Source organism: Toxorhynchites rutilus, chromosome 3 (genome assembly GCF_029784135.1).
Source record: "Toxorhynchites rutilus septentrionalis strain SRP chromosome 3, ASM2978413v1, whole genome shotgun sequence".
Taxonomy (NCBI): Eukaryota; Metazoa; Arthropoda; class Insecta; order Diptera; family Culicidae; genus Toxorhynchites; species Toxorhynchites rutilus.
This window is the reverse complement of record NC_073746.1, coordinates 276208571-276225390: the sequence shown is the minus strand read 5'-3', so window position 1 is coordinate 276225390 and position 16820 is coordinate 276208571. Positions and strand designations below refer to the sequence as shown.

Below are 16820 nucleotides of genomic sequence, written 5' to 3'. Positions count from 1 at the left end.
AGTGAAAAACTTAATAGCTGATGTTTCACAACTATATCCTGTACTAAATTACCTCGTCTTCAATAAATTGTCATTGTTGAAATTCCAACATATGCGTATATCATTCAAAATTTCAAAATTTTGTTGGTTCTTGAATTTTTGATAAAAAAATATTTTGACAATATTTCTCGATACGCCAGAGTAAGATGCAATTTGAATATTTTTTGCAAATTTTTATCCCGAAGTCCACGAATAAGTATCCTTTGTAATTCGTTAGAACCATGCACTACAACTTCCGAGCACGTTTTTTAACTACCAAATTTTGAAGTTCACTCAACAAATATTTACTGGAACGACGTGGAATGTGTTGTGTTTTGAATTCACCTTGCGATCAGCTCCGCAAATCAAGATAATAAAACGAGTCCATTCGAGTGAACCCTCGCAGGTTTGCAGTCATCGCGAACATCTCACTCGTCAATACAACATTTTTATTTCGCCAAGAACTTACCTGTTGGGTTTTTCAATCCTTCCACCAGCCACAGGAGAAACAACGGCGGCAGCAACGCGATGCGGAATTCGAATTCACCTCAATTGAAACTACAACTCGTTCCACTAACAAACCGCGAAATAAAAATAACACGACAGAAAACTTGTTTCCGAAATTAAACAAAAGATGGAAAACACACAAGAGAAAACCACACTGTTTGAAACTCAGCCAAAGCTGCCAAAATTCAACAATAAGAGCATTATCCAACATCAAAATAATCCTCCACTTTGCGTTTCTTCTTGCGATTTTGCTGCGAATATAGCCTTTTTGATAATAGCCTTTTTGTTACTTTTATTTTTTGGCTATTCTTGTGTGTCGTTTTTGGGACAACCTTTTCTTTTTCTCCAAACCGGGAACCACTTTTGACTTTTACATTTTTATCTCTCCTCCACTGCTGTTGTCACTATCATTCACGCCTTCACTCGCCTCCTCGCGGCACCTCACTTCACATGAGTGTTTTTGCTTTATAAGTTTTCTCCTCTGACGAAGCTATAATCACTTTTATTCACTCTCTCGGGCGGTGAAAAACCAAAATGATACCCAAAAAAACCCTACATGTTCCAGCAATTAGTGTGACATTTCTGTTTGTCCTCTTGTTTACAAACGCGCGCGTTTGCTCATGATAATTGACAATAACTCCAACTGAATCCAATGCTGTTATCGAGTCTGAAAAAAGGAAAAAGGAACAAATGTATCGAAGATTCCGTACAAACAAACGAAGCCACACACACACACACACAGAAAAAAATTACGAATGCAAAAGCGTGGCGCTCAGTATCGTCCGCTATCGAGCCCCATCGTCCCGGATGCGATCTTTCAGATGATATGCGAGCAACCACCATATGAATACGCTAATGATTCTTGTACACCCACTACAACTTGGAAAACATCGCAATAATATCCGCCTGAGACCTCGTGTGTACACTTCCTAAATACTCTTTTTTGATCAGTGTTCAAACAAGATCCGTCACATCCGATCGAATTCACCGTGCTTGTCCTGTGACGAAAGTTTCATCAATAGTAAGGCGTCTTGCACCAATTAGGCAACACGAGAAATGGGTGAAGAGAGAGGGGGAAGGGACTGGAGGTTGCGTTACTTACTGAGTATTAGAGATAGGAATTGCGTTACGTAAGAGGGGGGGGGGAGAAGGTGTCTTCAATCAGAATTTTTAGCGTTACGTAATTTGTGCACTACGCCTTATGGCTTGAGATGTGCTGATACTTTAGGGTTATTGGTTTCATTCAGAATCTCCCGAGCAGTATTTACTACCAAACGTTCTGTACGTCCTCTAATAGTGATTGTACGGTTTCCGAAATGGTTTTTTTTTTCTTATTTCATGATATCATCGTTTACAGAAGAGCTGCAATGTCCAAGACAGTCGTCGTTTTCATCCCCTTCTTGGTCTTCTTGAAGGCCTAGGTAGCATTCGAGGAATCTTGCTTTACTTATAGTAGATGTGTCAACAGTATCTACATTTATACGGCATTACACTTACCTATCCACTTATGATAGGAGTACGTGCATCATTCCTTTACCCAGTTATCAAATATATCAAATAAAAAAAACCCAAATGGTAACACAAATAGTAAGATGTTTGATATAAAAAGCAACGAGTTTTTTTGTTGGTTTCACCGGTTGTATCCTGTGGCAAATGCTTCATCGGATTTTTTCCAATGAAGACAAGGATCCGATGAAACATTCGCCACAGGACACGACCGGTGAAACCAACAAAAAAACTCGTTGCTTTTCATATCAAATATCATACTATTTGTGTTATCATTTGGGTTTTTTTTATTTGATATCTATTATTGAGGATTTTGACCAGTACCTGAGTAGAAATTGAACTGGGATTCTTCAGATTATGTATCATATTCCAAATAGCTCGTTTCCTAAGTCGAAAAACTTGCGCGTCCGGCTACTAAACCAACTATCGCCAGTTCAATTTCAGAACCCTTCAATTCCGATTCTTGTGTTATCATTCATACCGGATTCAGTCAACCAGTTATAAGTTTTCAGAAGATTTCAGTTTCCAGCTCGTATGATAGATTGCATATTAAAACTACAAACTCAAATTCTACATTTGATTTTAGATTCTTATATCACATCCAGATTACAGATTACAGATTCGAAATTTTACCCTTTACGGCCATATGTATGCTCTCGGACACCAATTTTTTTCACGTTTCCGGTTATATGTTTGCTCTCAGCCACCATAGCAAGGAACCTTACTATTCTTATATTTTATCCAGCCATATACAGTTTACAATTCCTCTAAACCAGGGCGTCTCAAACTATTTTGGGCAATAGACCCCTTTTCCAGAATTAAGTGATACCTCTGACCCCTTTAGTCAAATTTTTAAAACAAAAATCTATTCCTAGTTTCTATCTTATTCATACAGAAGTCTTACTAATTTAGAGACTTTGCGGTTGATTAATCTGTTATAAGGCCGTAACAACTATATTGCCACCCACAGAAAATATTTTTTTGCTCACTTGAAATATTATTTCAATTTTTTGTTTAACCAAAGACTTCTAATAGTATTCTGTTTAAGTTCGTTGAACATGCAACAAGTTCATAAATTTTCACTGTAAGAGTTCATTTTGGATCTACTGTGTAATTTTATATAGTTTCTTCGATAAAAAAAGGTGTATTTGATGAAAAATTCAGATTTTATATTTTTTCTTTGAAATTCTACAGGGTTAAGCCAGGGTTGTCAGGTGTATTATACAGAAATCTGGATGTTGGAAAATCAAAAGTCTGGATTTGTCTAGATTTTTGTCGATATTTTTTTCATTTAATTGCGAATTTTATTGAACATTTTCCCGAAAGCGTTGTTTGACGTTTGTGGGAGCGAACACGGTTTGTTGACGAGCAATGACAATGAAGTGTCATTCTCAAGGCAGGTGAAGAAGAAGTTTGGATTGAGTGTGTCCACAAGCAACCTTCTCAAGACTAGAACTGCAAAAGTTTAAAGTCTCTGCAATCAACAACACAACACAACACAAGCAACACAATCAATCAATCAACATTTTTACGCCTGATGTGTAAACCATGTTTTGACAGTTATTTCTTCTTATCATCTTATGTATATCGACGCATAATACTTGAACTTGAGTTGTGGCTAGAACTTTACCCAAAAAGATAACTACAATGATTCGGTCATCCGGAGAATAGTCTGGAAAATCGACATTGCGCAGCTCTCTGAATTTCTCATCTATTGGCTGAAAGATTAGGAAAATTTTCAGCAAGCGGTAGAATGGTTTGATGTTTTCTTCTGATAACATAGGACGGGTCCAGCATGGTCAGCTCTCCAATGGTTTTCGTAATTTTGTTGATTAAACGCAACTTTATTCAGATCTTTTAGTGTTTGCATGAACTCATTTGTGAAAAAAATATGATAAATATGATTAATATGTTTCACAAATCCAAAGTAGATTCGGAGTGGTTCATATCTGGCAAGCACTCTCTGCACCACTGCTTCCAGTGAAAGCCATCCTGAATCTCATCAATTTCCTGAATCTCATCACACTCACTAGATTGCAGCTAAGAAAGCTATTAGTTTGCGTATTTTCGTCTGGAATATGCTTACACGCATACGAAGAACATAAGGCAGAACTATAGAAAATACACTGAAAGGCGATGGACCATCTCTTTTAAGCAAAGCGCCAAGTGAGTTACCTGGTGCAGTCATGGTCTTTGCTCCATTAGCCTCATAGTCAATCAAATAAATTTGGTATGCAATCATTCACGAACAGTATACCGTCCTTCCAATAGCTGGTTCTGGCTACTAAGGATTCTCATACATTGTTTGACCGAAGCCAACTGTTTGACTCTTTTCGACAGATAATTCAGATCTTCGACACAAAACACGACAAGCAAATATTCAGTTATAAGATGCCTAACATATTGTTTTGGTCTGTTTTTCAAACCATCAATGGTAAGGTTACCTCAAATATTTCATTCGAATTTTTTGCATGTTCGATGTTTGACTGTTGACTGTTGGTAATTGAAGAGTGGCAAACAAAATAGTGTTTGTACAAATTTTAAACCAAACTTCATCTGTGTCAATTATTTGACCTCCGAATAAACAGTGTACGGCTACCTTAAGGCTAGTGACTTTTTCTTCGGCAGATCCGTCGATTCGTCGGCAATCAAACTGAACGGATTGCTTCGCAGTTTGCTCGTTGGCTCCTCGTGTTGACCATCTCCGAGAACATTCGTAATCACAGCAGTCGCTTTTGTGCTTCTCAGTCGTAACATGCTTCAAGAAACCCTTCAATCCTCCAAGACATTTTATGTCTTTACTACATACTTTGTAAAAACCAGCATGCTTATCGGTGCTCTGAGAAAACCAGCTCAATCTGGCCTCCCATTCTCTTTGGTGAAATCAGTGATGCCATTTTGAATAACTGTTTCAATAAAACTAGCACAAACTAGTTTTCCAAACCAACTCAATAAAGTCAAATGTGATTGCAGAATTTATTTTTCATCTGGAAAAATATGGGCAAAATGCGGAAAACCTGGGCGTTCTGAATATGATGATGATTCACCAAAATCTGGAAGGTTTCAGACAAATATGGAAGTCTGACAACATCATTTTCTCATCAAAATTCAACAAAATGGATAGATGTGTAATTATATAAATATTCATTCAAATGTAAATATGTTAATACAAATTACTCACAAATACTGGAGTAGGCAATAAATTTTAAAATATATATAAAAATCGCACGTTAATGATAATTTTTTCAAAAATACTGTGCTATGAAATGAACCTGGTGCCTTTCTTTCTATTTCTACTAATTTAATCTCTTGTATTAAATTAGTGAATGAGTGTATTCAAGTTCCAACAAATTCAGAACGTAACAGTTTGGCTGAAATGTTAATAAGGTTGACATCTAGATGGCGCGTCTCGCAAAAATCTTCTTGAAAAAGTACTATAAAAATGGTATCGAAAAGTTGCAAGATCGCTATAATCGCTATATCGCCCTCGAAGGCAATTGTGTTACATAATAAAATTGAATTTCGCAAGAAAAAATAGTTTTACTGTGTTACTTATAAACTTTTCAGTCGTACTGTTATATGCCAAATGCACTTGCCATATTTTTCATTTTATACGAACTTGCGCGCTCATCTATTTTTTGAGTTTTTGAAAAGTACAACAATAATACTTTACACTAGCAATCTAGTTGGATCAAGTAACACATATTAGATGTAAGGATAGTTTTAAGAATTAAGTGTGAAGTGTCAGTGTGAATGAGAATGTGAATGTGAGTGCGAGTGTAAACACACATCTCCTTACATCCCATCCTTTTCCTAATGAAAATGTGTCACCCTTCTAAACTCGAGTCGACCGCGAGTAATCGGTTTCCTATTTCATTAACCATAGAATTAAGAAAACAACATGTTGATATATGCTAGTTGAAATATAGTTAAGAGTTTGGCTCCATTAAACTTATGTAACTGAGCCTGTAAAAATAAACGGATTAACAAAAAAAAAAGGTAACACAACTTATACTGTATCGTGAACATTTCAAACAAGAACTTGTGTTAATTAATGGGGGTCAAATCTCAGATCTCGTCGGCCCCCGAAATCAATTTTCGTTCATGTCGACCCATGACCGACCCAATATCGACCCCAAGGGTTGAGAACCCCTGCTCTAAACAAATACTTATGTCTACCCAGGTAACCACCAAGCATTAGTATTAGCAGTAAATCAATTCTTTATAAGCATTCGAACTGCTTGCTGCTGTAAATGAACATTTTTTAAGCATAGCTGTTGCAAATCAGCATATACAATACTGTTTTAATACTCCTTGTCATTAAACAGCATTCTGACTGCACAATGGCCGTGAATAAGCAATGTGAATGCTCTCAAGTATTCCGAGAATAGTGCGTCTTAAATGCCACGGAAATGCTATTGTATGACTTAAAAATTTGGAGTGTTCAAAATCAAGTGTGGGGAGAATGGAAACTGAAATGGTCTCCACCATCCATTATATATATCTTTCTATGTTCGAAAATCAACGCGCCACTAGTGTATATGCATTAGTAGTTACATCACTAATAGCACATAAGCAATAATAAGGTAGATATATCACCTTTGTCAAATTACACCTATAGATCGACGTATCATTTTCATTAGAAATTAGTTTAAACTCCATACCTGAAAACAACATGCTTTAAAATATCTGTAAACCAAGTTCGAAAATATATGCACTATTGGAAATCTTTCGTAAACTGATAGCCATAGCTGTTAATGAAAAAAACTGTATTTATACCCCTTCATCACACGCTCCCAACAACAAATAACTGAGATAATAATAAATAAATAAATAAGCATACATAAACACATTACATTTTATTTTAATTCATATGAATATAACATTCCGAGATCTATTATTCCATCGATTCATGTCAATCTTTTATTACATTAATTCAAACAATAAACTGAATCAAAGCTGAGAATCATTCAATAATAATTGAATTTCGATTCTTTTTAGTTTCTTTTTCCTCAATATTAGATTTTGAATTTCGTGATCCTGAATCCTGAGGTTTGCGCTAAGCTGCTGTTGGCTTCCTTGTACCACCGATTTCTCAAACCTCGGTGCAAATACTCCTTACATTCAGCAAATGAAAAATCAGAATCCAAATGGAGAACAAACATGGAACATGGAAAGAACAAATCGATCACTTTCTCAAATTTGCAAAACGGGATCTTCCGCGGAATTTGCTCATGGTCATCAGATTTGCGTCCTGTTCCAGTCCAATAGCATTGAAGGAGAAAATTGCGTTCAAAAGAATTATCCACGATTTGGAGACAAACACTGACACCTTTTCCTGTATATCGTATACGGCCGCAAAACTGACCGATTGAAGCAAAAACCGATTCCACAAATTTGTCGCCCTTGCATTTTCCTCCAAATCATTCATATCTTTAACATTCTTCACTTGCTCCAGGTTAATCTTACTAATAACCACTGGTTGTGCTACGTGGTTGCACTGTGAAGATGCGGTGGTACCCAAAGCTTCTCATATAGCATTTGCATGTGCCAATAATTCCATACATTTATTCAGTTTTGATTCCGAAATGAGCATTTCCTGGTTAGTCTGTGTAGTTGCATCAGAGAACATTTTCTCGTTTTCATTTTCTAGAGCCTCGAACAACGCTGCTGCAGAGTGCTTCTTCGTGGCATTTCGTTTCGCCATTACGCCTGCAGACATATTATTTATTTAAATTTACATGCAAGAAAAATATAATAGAAACTTACCGGCTGAAAGTTATTTGCACTGCAAAATAAACACGCAGAAATTAAATGATCCACCACATCGATTCACTGTTAGCAGAAATATGTTTGACATTCCGTGTACTGTGATTAAGACAGGGATATGGAAATAACATTATTGTGTCCTTCACTAACGCGCTACATCGCTACATATACATCAAAATCGTTTTTGTGTACGGTGTGTGGGAGAATAGAAGAAAACGAAACATCTCATCACAAATCGCTCTAGCCAAAGCGGTGTATGTGGTAACGAAGTGTCACTCGCTCAGAGAGGAAATGAGAGAAATATAATGCCGCAAGGAGATGGAGTTTATGAAGGGTAAATATCACTCCTTCCTTCATGTCATCCACAGGTCATTGGATAGGGGCAACGCATAGGAGAGTGGTTTTACCGACTAATCAGAGTAGTTCAAGGTTCGAATCCCGTTCAGGTAATATATAAAATTGTTAAGAAATAATGGCGTTCAACATTGGGAATGGATAAAAATGATATTCAAATTATACATATCATATAGCAACAAATTGGAAATATATCAGCTTATGGGGATAAGATATGCACATAATAATAACCTCTCTGATACCTGGTGAGATGAGTTTAAAAAATAAACAAAACCAAAATCTTTTTTTTTATTCAATTAAAAAAAAAGCATTAAATCAGCAATGATACAACCGTTTCAATGCTAACGTTACCAATCTTTGCTACCAATTCTCGCCAACTTATTGACATTGGCAGCGTTAAGGTCACCTAGCAGTAAAGCGGCCGTATATTTTGCCAAAAGTTGTTTTAAAATAGCACTGGGGGCGCATTAAATGCTTATTAGCATTACTGTACCTGCATTTGAAGCGCATATATTGCTATTCAAATGCAGCTCTTAATGCTTATTGGTTACCTGGGTAGTGAAGCTGTTCACAAATTGATACGGTACTCCTAAGAATAATAGAAATAGATACTCATTAAAACAAAAGTTATCACCCATGCAACACTACGTTGCAAGTCAGTCGCCTCTTGTCCATGGAGAAATCGACAAGACATCACATCAAAACATATCGTTCAGTGAATACATGATGATGAGTTGTACGTACGAAAGAAAGACCTTCGTTCTATATATACAGTATACCCAGCTTTTTAAGCGGTTTTTAAGAGGTTTAAGGTATGTGAATTTTCCAATCAACGCGGTTTTCTACACGGATTTTCCAATTACCGCGTTTTTACGAGGTACGTTTCCCCCGCGTAAAAAAAAAACTTTGGTATATGTTCCAGTTAGTATTTGGTCGCTTCTTTCAAGTTACTGCAGCGCTAGTTGTCGTGCCACGCAACTAATGACAATGTTTATATATAGAAGAATTGTTTACTCAGTAGTAAAAGTTTCATCAGAATTAATACACACGTTGAAGATTTATCGTAGATGGTGAAAAAAATCTTGAAAACCCAACGTGGTCAGTAGGAATGATCGCCACGGTAATCAAATTTTTAAAATCGACTTAAAATAACGCCCTCAAACGTATGCATTTGCAAAGTTGACATGAAGGCCGTACAACACTCCTGTTCCGACATCAAACGGAACCTTCGCCGAACAGTCGATTACGAACCGTTTTTAAATTTTCAAATTTTTGTTTTCAACAATGGACAATGTATCTTTAATTTCAATAAATCAGATCTTCCTCAATTATGTTTGTCTTCTTTGGCAAGAGAAATCCCAAAAAGAACTAGTGGCAGCTACTGAGGGGTGCGATTTACTGCAACTTAGACTGGCTCATACGATCACTGAACTGGAATCAGAAATGTCATCTCACTCAGGAAAGATGATCCGTATGTTAAAAAAATAATGAGAAGTAATGTAGAGGTTTATTTTTTGGAATAATATTCCACAATGTGTTTGATTTAAAAAAAAAAAATCATTGTGCCCCACCACAGAACCAGTCAAACAACTGGAAACGATGTTCCTGGTGCAACAGTAACACCAGGGGAAAAAGTAGCACTAACAACTTTTCCATGGTTTCATTGAAAAAACTACAACTAACCCTAATTTTGTTCAAATTCAAGATAGCGATACAGTGAATTCGACAAAGTTTTAGATTTCATTAAAAATGTACTTTTGTCGAAGACGTCAACTTTCTATCTTTTATAGTTGCTGGAATATACGGCACTTTGTATGGAGACTCCGGAGAAAGTAATGTTTTACTCGTAACATTTTTGTGTATAAATTCTCGCGTTTGACATGTTCTTGACATGCTGCTAAATAGGAGAAAAGTTTGCAGATCATGTAAATCGCGATAGTTTACACATAAAAATGTTACGAGTTTAACGTTACGTAGTTTAAAGTAATTTTTCAAAGAAAACATGAAAAAGTTGTTGTTCGAAAAAAATTTCCCCTGTAGCAGTGCTCTTCTTCCGATGTATGGGCGACTTGTTGTTAATTGTATGGGCTATTCATATAATTTTTAGGCAGAATTGAAAAAAAATAAGAAAATATAATTTTAAATTTTAACATTATTTGGTTTCAATTGAATTTCATTTTTTTTATTTGTTTAATTTTTTTCTTAAACCTAAATATGTTCTTACATTTCAGTCTTCAACCAACATTTTATAGAACTTATAGTATACTTATAGTAACTATAGTAACTCATAGAAAAAAAAATTGAAAAACTCAAAATTAAAAAAAAAATTAACTCAAAAAATATAAGACCTTCTAAATATTGGTTAAATAATGAAACGTAAGAGATTTTTTATGTTTTCATTAAAAATATCACATAAATTTAAAAAATTATAGGAGGTTGTGTTCAAGACACGACCGCATTGTTGACGTAGAATTACGTGGCTACGTTGAACGCTGTGGTTTAATTCAAGTCGCTTGTTTATAACTGCAGATATTATTTTATAATGCCACGACAATTTTGAAATAATCATTCTACCAGTTTGGTCGCCTAGAAATGTTTTTTTATTGTATAATCATTTGACGAGTATTGTTTGATGATTCATTCTTGTGCTCGCAGAACAATACATGCTCGAGATAAGCGCAGCTGTCATTCTTAGTGGAGAAAGTTTGGCTACTGGCAAGCGAAACCAAATCACATAAAAAAATCCAGAACGACATTTACTTTCTTGGTGACTAAATAAACGAAATGAACTCTATCTGTTAAGCTCCATAACCTCGAAAAGAGTAGCACTGATCAAGATTAGCGCAAATACAATCCTACTTGAAAGCAGTTTTGCGGCTGGCTCACGAGACCAAATAAATTAATAACTTAATATAACTTTACGAATAACTTGGTATTCCCCAAAATTTTTTTTGGTGCACAACCTTAACACGTGCTTCACCATAGCGTCGGTTCAATGCATTGATGACAGAAAACAAACAATGTTAACTGCTTGGAAAAAGACTGAATATTTACCTCAGCAGAGATTCATTAAGGTGGGACCACAATGCCGCGCTATGCGTCGCATTGCGACAATTGTGCTTTGTGAGCTTTTTTTGAATTCTGGACTGGTCAGCTTGTTTACCAGATCAAAACCCTATCAAGAACCTATGAGGAGTGATCTTGAGAATAGTAGATGCAGCTTACAAGCAGTATGAGTGATTTGAAGAACTTAAACAAGCAGCATGCTCTCCGTAGAACGAGATACACACTACAACATGGCGCAGTTTGGTCGAAACCACCCCGAATGGGTTATTTGAACTGATTGAGAACTAAAGATGACTTACAAATTAGAAGCTTATTGTAATTCATGCGAAATTGGCGTTTATTTTGTAAAGGAGTGAGAGTTTTTCCATCTGGTTCTATAGTTATGGAACACTGGAAGTTTAGTTTTTCGAGTGTTTCGCGCCTGGATACAGCAATAAAGTTCAAATGACCAATCTTATAAATGAAAATAGTTATTATATCTTACAGTATATACTTCAATTCAACCGACTTCTTACATATCTCTGGAAACTCAGAAAAAAATAAGGATATGCTGTAATTTTTTCGAAGAAAACATGAAAAAATTCTTGTTAGAAAAACTTTCGATGTATGCCCATCAAATTTCCAACAAGTCACCCAACAAGTGTAGGAAATTTCAAGGACTATTTATATTTTTTTGAGAAATTAAAAAAATCGGTTGTGAGAAAAATTAATTTCAATTTTTAAAACATTTTTACTTTTTCTTTTTTTTTCAGTGTCTCAAAAAAAAGAAGTTTTTTTAATGAAAACTTCAACATTTTCCTATATTTCATTTTTTGAGCAGTATTTTGTAGGTATTATAGTTTCTAGGTTATATTTTTTTGTAAAAATCAAGAAAAAAAAACTCTTGAACATTAGGTCGGGCATATAATTGTTAAGATGAAGTGATATCGATAGTTTGTGACTACGGGGGAAGAGAGCATTACATCACTTCCACTCCCGTAAGGTTTCCCCTTCATCAATACAATACAAACCAATTCTTTTAATATAGCTATTAATGTGACAACCATCGGAAGGCCGGAGTGCTTTTGTCATATACTACAATTAGGAATGATATAACTTAACTAACCGATCCCCTCCGCAGATACCATTTGCAGTGAGTAAAAGTTTTTAACCACCAGCAAAAAAAAACGGCTGCGTTTATCCTATGGCTTACCTTCCATACTAACACATTCCCAAAACTCCCGAGATATTTAGAAGAGATCGTAGGGAGTTACGCATCTCTCACAAGTCCATGTCGAACTAACATTCCTTCCCTTTTTCCGGCAGTAGCAAGGGCGTGGCATAGACAATTCTGAATTGTTGGAGGGAGCATGCCTATCTCGAAGAAATTTATCTATCTATTTATAGTAACTACTAGCTGACCCGGCACACGTTGTTCTGCCATATAATGTACTTCTGAAGAATATTTTGGTTGGTAAAAATAACGAATATACTTCAAGAGAGTTTGTATATTATCGTTCAGATCTGTGAAATTTATCTAAATGATGATTTTCACAACGAAACATACATATGCGTACCACTTTTTTTCGAATTTTCCCTTTTTATTTTAAATATCCTTCTTATATATAAAGATATGCATAGTCATTTTTTCTAATTTTTCTAATCATCTCAAATATTTTCCGAAGTTTTTTCTAATTTTTCAAATCATCTCAAATATTTTCCGAAGTACTTTATTATTCTAATTTGGGTGAAGACAAACTCACAAAATATATGGACGATGTAGATCTGATCAGCCGTTCTCCCGTGATGATGAGTTGTACGTACGTGGGAAAAACTCTCTTTTATATATAAAGATTTATTATGCAATGGAGGTAAGCTTTTAACTCAACAGTGCTAGATTCATACTACCCACAATATTGTGCGGCTGGCTTGTTCAATGCTTTTACTAGTTTGAGAAATGGTAATCTAATCGTATATTTCGAAATTAATTAAAAAAGTATTCACTAAAGATACTGCCTCAAGAGACAAACCGATTTTTTTCGTTGATTTTAGCTAAAATATCGAAATAACCTAAAAAGAGTTAATTACATGTTATCTGACTTAATGAGAATATAGACTATTCAAATTCTTCGTAACGATGCCACGATGACTACAAACGATTTATCAACCTTGTACCCAATTGAGATCACTATTACTCGCCACAGAACCACTCTTGACCACTATTACCACTTCGCGACCCCACAGCATCTCACTATGGTAATTCCATCGATCTTTTTATTATATTCAGTTCCAGCCCCCCTGACCCGTGTGTTGGTACTAAATCCCAATTCTCATCGTTGCACTGAAATTGACGACCATTTAGCCCGTGTTTATGTCAACCACCTCGCTGCACTGGAAGCAACAGGCTGTCAATCACACGATCGCACCATACTTGCGTTGACGTTTTTTTTTTTTGCAAACACTATAATTTTGTGTGCTCCGAGCGGCAATCTCAGGAAAGAGAAAAATCCAAAACATGATAATCACCTGGATAAATAAAGTATACTGCAAACTCTCGGCACCGAACACTGACCACTGTTAGGTATATCTTTTTTGTTTTTAATATTTTTCGAACTTTCTCACGGTGAAATTTTCTGCAACACTTGATCACCTCAAACGTCGCAATACACCAGCAAAAATTACACGGAGAACTGTTTTCCAGAGCACAAATCTGCGTTACGTCAGCTTCTTGAGCACAAATCAAGAACGTTTCAAACAGTTAGTTCAGAAAATTTTTTTCTGCGAAATAATAATAACCAAAGTAGAATTCACCAAAACAGACAGAGCAGCAATCCGCGCGATGTGCTTAATTGTCCGAATCTATAACCACATACTACGCGAATAAACCAGCCGACGGTTGGAACAAAACTGAATAGAAAACTTCGGGTTGAGCTTTGGACGGCGTTGCGGGGAACAACCGCTACGCAAACACAACATCATTCATTGCACAAAAGCGCGAGCTCACTAACACACATACGCATATATAATGTTTACATTTCGGCAAAAGCTGCCATCTGTTGGAAAATGTGCGACACTCAATACCGTCAAGGGAATATTCTAGTAGGGGAGATAGGGGTAATACGGACATGTTAAGAAGAACCCTAATTATATCATTTGAAACTTATGCTTTCCAAAACTTAAATGCAGTTTCGTGCAATTCAATATACTGTTTTACGAATCAATCCGCCAAATGTTTTCAAAAATGTGTTTTTAATGTTCTTTACTGAAATCCAAACAGACCGAAAAGTAGAACATATTTGTCGATGCGGGTATAATGGACATATAGTGGGGGAAATATGGACAGATTCTTAATACGTAGAGGTTTATCAATCGCGAGAGGGATAACTTCGCTCTCTCATCGTTCGTTTGTCCAGCGACTGATGTAGAACAAACAAAGAAAGCGAGCGAAAAAGAGTTGAATACTCTTTCCATCCCGGTCCGCCCGGATGTCACCCTTAGAGGGGTGACACCCATGACCAGAGATGCCAACCTTCCTGATTTTTCAGGATTTCCCAGACTTTTCAGCACGCTCCCTGATATCCTGACAAACACTCAATTTATCCTGATTTTTCTGAAATGATCCTGATTTTTTCTGATTTTTGTACTCTTTACATTATCTGTAATAAATATACTGGTTTCCATGCCAAAGTTTTCTGTCATGATAGTTCTCCGGTTCGCACTTGTATATATCTTACATTAAGTTAAATTCTCTAGACGCAAAGCTGTACTTAACTTTTCTTATCTCTACCCTCAGTTGTTTTGTGGCTTTTCAAAACAGTGCTAGAATATTCATGAAACCAGATTGGCTGACGAATTTATGAAATTACAACGAAATTAAGTTTGAGGAACAACATTGCTTTATCGAGAACTGAGACTAGACATGACAATAGGGGGCCGATTCCGGACCACTTTTTCTGTCAAACTCGGACCACTTGCAACTCGGCTTCTGATTGGCTGATGAGGAAAACAATTGACAAAGATATATATATATATATATTGACAAAGATATATATATATATATATATATATATATATATATATATATATATATATATATATATATATATATATATATATATATACAAAAATGGGATTTCCAAGATTTTCACAGTGTTGCCAACTATATTCGAAATTTAATAATAGTTGCATTCACATTTCAGTTTAGCGATAATTTCTATAATGAATTCTTTGTATATTTTCGGTTCTATTACGTCCGGTGTTCAGTTTCCGAAGAGAAGGAAACATTGCATCTGAATTTCCACCATACATCTTTTCGGAATTCTCTTGCCATCTAGCATAGCATAATAGCAGCGGCCTAGCAGAGAAGAGCATTCAATTATTTCCCAACCGTTAGCAGTTAGCAATAAAGTTAAGATCAAATAACAACCAAGGCAGCAGAAAAAGTATTTAAAATCATGTTGGCACCTGAATAAACGATACATACCTACAAAAAAAAACTGAATAAACGCTATGTTATAATTTGGGAATGTCATATTTTATCAATATTTCAGTACTGTTAGTATTTGAACGATATCAAAGTTGAATTATAAGGCCTTATTCCCGTATACACTCCACGGAGAAAACGAAATGAAGAGCATTTGCGATGACAACAATACGGTGTCGATATCTGGATACGAAATTAGTTTTTAAGTCTTACTTCTCGGTCCGAAGGCACTTTTAAATTGCTAAAATCTGAATGAAAATTTGTATCTGGCGATATTTATTAACTTGAAGTACGTCTTTCTTACCCTAACTTGATCTATTTTCTACACATTTTCCGATACTCTCACTAAAACTTATCATTATAATATAAAATTATCTTCAGATACAATTTATTTTTTTATCCCTTTTATTTATTTTAGGCTCATTAGCATTTTAGCTGTAACAGAGCCGAATTTTAATCGTGTACCTGTCACATTTATCATATCTATAATTAGCACATTACACAGTTGCCATTTTTCGGCGTTAGAGTATTCCCTTCTATACCATTGCAAATGGTACACATTTACACAGTAGCCATTTAGGCGTAAGAGTTTTTCTATCTGTTCTTCCATTATCCAGTTAAGATTGGACGGCGGAGACAGTCGTTGATCCATTGTTGAGTTATTTATAGAACAGCAGCCCGATGTTGTCTTGCAGAGCAGAGCAGTTGTATGGATGAATCGATCTTATTTCGACCGTGGATCGATCTCCATCGCTGATGATTGTTGCGTGGACGTAGTTATTCTGTAACAACACAAAGATGGTCAATGAGGGCCCTGAGTTTTGAACTCACGATCGATCGCTTACTAAGCGAACGCGCAACCAATGTGGCTACGGAGACCCCCTAGATACAATTTTTGTACGAGATTATTTTACCAAATGAGGAAAGCAAGGTTTTCCATTCTCATTGAACACTGGTTTGATACGGAGAAGTTAATTTTCATTCATAATTTCTATTTGAAAAGTGTTCATTCTACCTGAAAACCATCATTTTCTTCAACTCGTAAAACGAAATTTAATGGCGTGTCGCTCATTTCGTTTTCATCGTGAAGTGTAAATCATAGGCCCATGATCTCTTGATAAATAAAATTAACTTTGAA

The 16820-nt window shown here is 35.7% G+C and overlaps 1 protein-coding gene across 3 annotated transcripts in view; it reads right to left on the bottom strand.

Moving 5' to 3' along the window:
- Positions 1 to 14109, bottom strand: part of LOC129777932 (probable serine/threonine-protein kinase nek3) — a 197878-nt gene extending 183769 nt beyond the window's left edge. For 2 of the 3 annotated variants that reach the window (XM_055784524.1, XM_055784529.1), the window contains exons 1-2: positions 13726 to 14109; positions 488 to 1192 (exon numbers count right to left, since the gene is read on the bottom strand). The gene's annotated coding sequence lies outside the window, so the exon portion shown is untranslated. The remainder of the gene's footprint in view (positions 1 to 487; positions 1193 to 13725) is intronic. The other variant, XM_055784526.1, reaches the window with a different exon arrangement.
- Positions 14110 to 16820: the final 2711 nt, after the last annotated feature.